General features: G+C 35.0%; 1 non-coding gene across 1 annotated transcript; it reads left to right on the forward strand.

The window, feature by feature from the left end:
* The first annotated feature begins 957 nt into the window (after nt 1-957).
* Nucleotides 958-1,030, forward strand: TRNAC-GCA. The gene has a single exon. It is a non-coding gene; the product is annotated as a tRNA-Cys (tRNA).
* The last annotated feature ends 6,485 nt before the right edge of the window (nt 1,031-7,515 follow it).

Raw genomic sequence — 7,515 nt, forward strand, 5'->3', positions numbered from 1 at the left:
GCTGATGTCCAAGGTCCCATCCAGCTGGGAATCTTGGTATGTGTGGTCTGTGGAAACCAATATCGCTTCTGATGAGTTAGACTTGCTGTTCGAAGACATACTTCTCCATCTCTCTCCTTAACCATTTGGATTATCACATTTATAAGATATCAGGGGTATTCCCATCTGCTTTAAGAAGGAAGATGAAGATGAAACAATTAAAAAAAAAAAAACAAAACAAGCTGGTCCCTGCTTTGTAAAGTAGTGAAGTTTACACTGACAATGTGAACAATTTTGACTACAAAAAGAAGCAATGAAATTTTCTTATTTCTTGGAATTATATGGACACTGGTGATGATGAATATTTTCTTTGGAGTTACATTTTTGCAGTTTGAACTTTTAGCTGGCTTCCTCCGAATATCTTTTTTTTTTTTTTAATCAATGTTATACTTTGAAGAACTGTTAATAAAATTATTAGAGAAAATGATGGAATATTTCCGCCTTCTCAATTTTAAAAGAGATTTTCATGATAAGGAAAGTTAGTGTCTGATACAGACACACTCAGAAAGTTGATACCAGCCACTTCAGAAATCAGTGATGGTTATTTTTGTCAGTGCAGTCAAAATTACTTAGTGAAGTATGGGTCTGATTTTCCTTTTTATTAAACAAAATCCAAAATGTCATCTACTTTTATGTCAGAACCTACTTTGAGCTTTGTTCTGTTTTGAACTTTGTAACCTACTTTAAAGATTTGGGACTTCTAGTGCTTAGAATTTGGGCTTTCATTGACAGGGACTGGGATTTGATTCCTGGTCAAGGAACTAAGATCTTGCAAGCTGTGTGGCCAAAATAAATAAATAAATAAATAAATTACTTCTCTTCTGTTTTTTATATAGTCTGAAGCTCAAACCATCTTGACTGTTTTTGACTATGAACAATGTGAACGCTAAGTGGTATTACCCATGCTTCAGGTAAGCTTCCCTGATGGCTCAGTTGGTAAAGCGTCTGCCTGCAATGCAGGAGACCTAGGTTCGATCCCTGGGTCGGGAAGATCCCCTGGAGAAGGAAGTGGAACCCACTCCAGTACTCTTGCCTGAAGAATCCCATGGAGGAGCCTGGTGGGCTACAGTCCATGGGGTTACAAAGAGCCGGATACGACTAAGTAACTAACTTTCTTTCTTTCAGGTAGGCAATGTCAGAGGAAAATTCCTCCTTTCCCTCCCTTGTTTCAATACCATCCTCTCCATGAACCTTGCAAAGTGAAATTGATCATTATAAAGTGATAAGAACTTTTTTAAGCTGAAAAAGATCTGACTTCTTTTTTGTTTGATCTAAAATTCAGCGTGCAATCACAAATGTGATAAAGACCTACTATGTGCTGGGCATTGGGTCAGCCACAGGAAGGATTACAAAGTCAAAAAAGGCATGGGCTCTGCATTTGAGGACCTTGTGTCTGGTTGTGGAAAATGGTGAGCACGATGTAGGAAAAGGCTAAGCAATGTCCCACATAGAGTCCTAGAATCACATCATTTTGGAGAGTCAGGAAGGGGATTCAAAGGAGTGAGAGGCTGACTTCTACAAGTCGGCTTCAGGAAAGGCATAACCCTGCTCCCTCACACCAGGTGTCTTACCCTGTGAAATGTGACCCAAACCACAACTTAGAATCTGCTGGGAAGCTTTTGAAAATCTGCAGATCTCCTGCATCAGACTCTCTGTTGGGCCACTATGACACAGGTGGAGAGCCAAGGCAGTGCTTTAAATGGGGGCAGCAATTTGCTCTTCAGAAAAATAGTGTGTTTTGAGAGTTGTCATTTCAGAAGTGTATCCTATACTAGCCAAACTGTTTTCTCCCTTTTGTTTCAAGATATGAACTGGGGTGTCAAAAGGAATCCAGCTGATTTTGTTAGAAAAATCAGAACATCTGATTATCTCATATCTCTACTGTGCCATTGGAATCTGGTCCTCAGGTTACAGTTGGGAGGCAGAAACAGTTCTTAGGGTGTATGTGCTCTGGATAGATGTGAGAGAGGGAAAGGCATTTTATGTGTGGAGGAAGTGGAGAAATGACGAGAAGAAGAGAAGTAATGCGATGACACTGGCAATGAGTCTAGACTCAGACCTAGACTCAAATCTAGGCCCTCTACTTCTTATTAATGTGTGACCTTGAAAAAGTCTCTTAAGTTCTCTGAGCCTCAATGTCTTTCTTTCTTTTTAAATATATATATTTTAATGGGCTTCCCTGTCGACTCAGAGGGTAAAGAATCTGCCTACAATGCAGGAGACACAGGAGATGCAGATTCTATTCATGTATCAGGAAGATCTCCTGGAGGAGGAAATAGCAACCCACTCCAGTATTCTTGCTTGAAAAATCCCATGGACAGAGGTACCTGGTAGGCTACAGTCCAAAGTGTTACAAAGAGCTGAACACAACTTATTGACTAAACACATAACACACACAGCACACATAGATATTTAATGAGTTAATGAATGGATGGATAAATTCTAGTAACTCTGAAGGTAATTTGGAAGCATTCATTGGCTTTCAAAATATTTAACCTCATATTTCAGAATCTAAAGTTTCCTCCAAATGTACCAAGAGGTAAATTCTGGAACAATAACTAAAGAGATAACTTTGCTCACCATCTGGGATTAGTGTAAGCTGTAAGGAGAATCTTTACTTTTATCTATACATTTTAAAAATTAACAGGGTATTTTATACATGTAATACTTAGATAATTAAAAGAATTTAAATTTTAGAAAAACAAATACAGCAATTGTACTAGAGCCAAAATAAAATAATTATGACCAGTAATCATTCCATCCATGTGGCTTTTGGGTTCTTGGCTGCCAAGGGAAAATGAACACTATAAAAGATTACAGAATTTTGTCTGATGAAAGGAAACAGACCAGTTGAGATGTTCTGTTTCTACTAAACTCTTCCCAATATTAAATACTATATTTCTATAAATTTTTTGTATAAACTAGCATATAAATTACAGAAATAACATTCAGGGTGCTATCTTATTAGAAGTTTTAAATGAATTGCAGAACCATTCTTCATAAAACATTTTCTTTCACCAGCTGATTTAAACATGATAGACATTACTATCTGAAGGCTCAGTAAAACAATTAAAGTAATCCAAATACATCATATTCAAGTAGTATAATCTGAATAAGGGTAAAGATACCATATTTTCATTATTTCACGTGATAGGATATATTATTTACATTAAAGTGTTTTCATAATGATCGTTACATAAATGTCACCTTTTTAATTAAATATTCTCACCAAAAACAATGGTAGCTGAACAATAAACTGACATTAAGATATAGTAGATGATCTGTTGCTAGTCTTCAATTATTCATCTTTCATGTGTGGGTAGAAAAAGTAATTAACAAAATAAAATGTGGGCTACAAAAACATGATTTATAACAAAACCAGATTATATGCTTTTTTTAATGTATGCTCCTCTTCTCATCTTGATCAGTTCACGTTTAAGGACTCATTAATAAAATGCATTTCTCTTTTTAAATTGAAGTATACTTGATTTACAATGTTGTGTTAGTTTTAGGTGTATAGCACAGTGATTTAGTTATACATATATATATGTATATAATTTTAATATAGATTATCAATACAATTTGTTAATCTACTCATCTGTTGATAGAACCTCTACAGTTTTCAGTTTGGGGTTATTACAAATAAAATTACTATGACCATTTGTTTACAAGTCCTTGTGTGAACACACGGTTTCATTTCTCTTTGATAAATACCTAGGAGTGAAATGGTCAAAACATATTGTAGATTTATGTTTTTAACTTTCTAAAACATTGCCAAATTGTTCTCCAGTTTGCTTCTCCCATTTACATTCCCAACAGTTGTGTATGAGAGTTCTTGTTTCTTCACGTCCTGGCCAACACATAGTATGATCAGCCTTTTCGTTTTAGCCATTCTACTGACTATGTAGTTACATGTCATTTTGCTTTTAATATGCATTTCCCCAATGACTAATGATTTTTAACACTTTTAAATGTGCTTTTTAACCCCTCATATATTTTCTCTGATGAAGTGTTTGTCCAAAACTTTTGCCCAGTTTTCAGAACTTGGCTGTTTGCTTTCTTGTTAATGAGTTTTGAGGACTATATATTTGGATATAAGCTTTCTATCATATATATGGTTTGCAAATATTCTCTTCCTGTCTGCTGTTTGACTTTTAATTCCCTTATCATGTTGTTCAAAGAGAAGAAGTTTTTATCTGACTTTGATAAAATCTAATTTATCAACATGTTCTTTTATGATTGTACGTTGGTGTCACATCTGAAAAAATCTTTATCCAACCTAAGATCACAACTGTTTTCTCCTATATTTTCTTATAAAAGTTTTATAGTTTTAGGTTTTACATTTCAGTCTATAATCCATTTTAAGTTAATATTTTTGCATATTGATATTCAATTTTTCCAGAACCCTTTGTTGTTAAGACTGTACTTGCTCTACTGAATTGCCTATGCACTTCTGTCAAAAATCAGTTGTCTATATATGTGTGGTTTTGTTTCTGGACTTTTCATTTCTGTTCCATTGATCTATTTTTCTACTTTTATGCAAAAATAACATTGCTTTGATTATTGTAGCTTCACTATAAGTAAAAATCAGGCACCACTTGTCCTGTGACTTTGTTCTTTTCTAAGCTTGATTGAGTTGTTGGTCTTTTCATTGGAATTTAAAAACCATATTGAGAATACACAATGGAGAAAAGACAATCTCTTTAACAAGTGGTGCTGGGGAAACTGGTCAACCACTTGTAAAAGAATGAAACTAGAACATGTTCTAACACCATACACAAAAATAAACTCAAAATGGATTAAAGATCTAAGCATAAGACTAGAAACTACAAAACTCATAGAGTAAAACATAGGCAAAACACTCTCTGACATAAATCACAGGAGGATCCTCTATGACCCACCTCCCAGAATATTGGAAATAAAAGCAAAAATAAACAAATGGGACCTAATGAAACTTAAAAGCTTTTGCACAACAAAGGAAACTATTAGCAAGGTGAAAAGACAGCCTTCAGAATGGGAGAAAATAATAACAAATGAAGAAACAAAGAATTAATCTCAAAAATATATGAGCAGCTCATGCAGCTCAATTCCAGAAAAATAAATGACCCTATCAAAAAATGGGCCAAAGAACTAAACAGACATTTCTCCAAAGAAGACATACAGATGGCTAACAAACACATGAAAAGATGCTCAACATCACTCAGTATCAGAGAAATGCAAATCAAAACCACAATGAGGTACCATTTCACGCCAGTCAGAATGGCTGCAATCCAAAAGTCTACAAGCAATAAATGCTGGAGAGGGTGTGGAGAAAAGGGAACCCTCTTACACTGTTGGTGGGAATGCAAACTAGTACAGCCACTATGGAGAACAGTGTGGAGATTTCTTAAAAAACTGGAAATAGAACTGCCATATGACCCAGCAATCCCACTTCTGGGCATACACACCGAGGAAACCAGATCTGAAAGAGACACGTGCACCCCAATGTTCATCGCAGCACTGTTTATAATAGCCAGGACATGGAAGCAACCTAGATGCCCATCAGCAGACGAATGGATAAGAAAGCTGTGGTACATATACACCATGGAATATTACTCAGCCATTAAAAAGAATATTTGAATCAGTACTAATGAGGTGAATGAAACTGGAGCCTATTATACAGAGTGAAGTAAGTCAGAAAGAAAAACACCATTGCAGTATATTAACGCATATATATGGAATTTAGAAAGATGGTAACGATAACCCTATAGGCAAGACAGCAAAAGAGACACAGATGTAAAGAACAGACTTTTGGACTCTGTGGGAGAAGGCGAGGGTGGGATGAATTGAAAGAATAGCATTGAAACATGTATATTACCATATGTGAAATATACCGTCAATCCAGGTTCGATGCATGAGACAGGATGCTCAGGGCCGGTGCACTGGGATGACCCTGAGGGATGGGATCGGGAGGGAGGTGGGAGGGGGGTTCAGGATGGGGAACACATGTACATCCATGGCTGATTCATGTCAGTGTATGGCAAAAACCACTACAATATTGTAAAGTAATTAACCTCCAATTAAAATAAATTAATTAACTAAAAAAAGGAAAAAAATTTACTAAATAGGAAAATATATATAGGTGTTTCAAGACAAACTTTTCTATTAAAACAATTTTGAATATTTCTGAAGATGTATGTCAAAATGGACTAATTAATTTTTAGGATAGCAGTACAAATTTTCCCCCAGAAATAATATAGTGTAGAAATATCCTGGTATAATCATAAGTTGAACTGAGTATTCTGTAAAGCACAAGTGGTAATTTATGTCTCAAAAAGCTTAGAACATTTTGGAAGTGATAATGATGGTACATCAATGATAAAGTCATTTTAACAGATTTCATTTATATTGTGTCTATTCATCAGATAATGAACTTGTAGTTGTTTTCTGAGAGAAAAGGGGGCATGTTCAATTAAGGTTAAAGAATATTAAAATAACTTGTGATAAAAAATAATAAAAATAAAAACCATATTGTCAGTTTCTACAAAAAAAAACCTGATGGGTTATTGATTGGGATTGTTCTGAATCTGTAGACCAACTTGGAAATACCTGACATCTTAATATTGAGTCTTCTGATCAGTTAACAAGGGCTCTATTTCTTCATTTGTTGACTTAATCATCTTGATAACATTTTATAGTTTTCAGTGCACAATTCTTTCACACATTTTGTTAAAATTTTCTCTTAGCTTATCTTATTTTTAGTTGCTATTGTAAATATTTTTGTTTCAGTATTTGATTGGTCATTGATACCATATAGAAATAAAATTGATTTTTGCATATTGATCTTGTAATCTACAATGTTGCTAAACTAAAATTTGTACTGCTATCCTAAAAATTAATTTATTAGTTTTACTAGCATGTCATCTGTGAATAAAGGTAATTTTATTTTTTCCATTCCAACATGATGCCTTTCATTATTTTTTCTTGCCTAATTTCCATGTTCAATATAAATGGTGAGAATGGGTATTCTTATCTTGTTCCTGATCTTAGGGGAAAAGCATCCAATCTTTCCCACTGAAATATGATGTTAGCTGTGTTGTTTTTATATGCTGCTTTTATCAGGTTGAAGAACTTTCCTTGTATTCCTTGTTTGTTGAGTGCTTTTATAATGAAAGAATACTGAAAGTGAAAGTGAAAATCTCTCAGTCGTGTCGACTCTTTGAGACCCCATGGACTATGCAGTCCATAGAATTCTCTAGGCCAGAATACTGGAGTGGATAGACTTTCCTTCTCCAGGGCATCTTCCCAACTCTGGGATCGAACCCAGGTCTCCCACATTGCAGGCAGATTCTTTGCCAGCTGAGCCACAAGGGGTATTAGATTTTGTCAAATGCTCTTTTTGAGTCTGTTGAAATGATCATGTATTTTAAAAATTTTAATCAATTAGAGACTTCCCTAGTGGTCCAGTGGTTAAGAATCTTTGCTTCCACTGCAGAG

The sequence above is a fragment of the Cervus elaphus genome, chromosome X (assembly GCF_910594005.1).
Source record: "Cervus elaphus chromosome X, mCerEla1.1, whole genome shotgun sequence".
NCBI classification, from domain to species: Eukaryota; Metazoa; Chordata; class Mammalia; order Artiodactyla; family Cervidae; genus Cervus; species Cervus elaphus.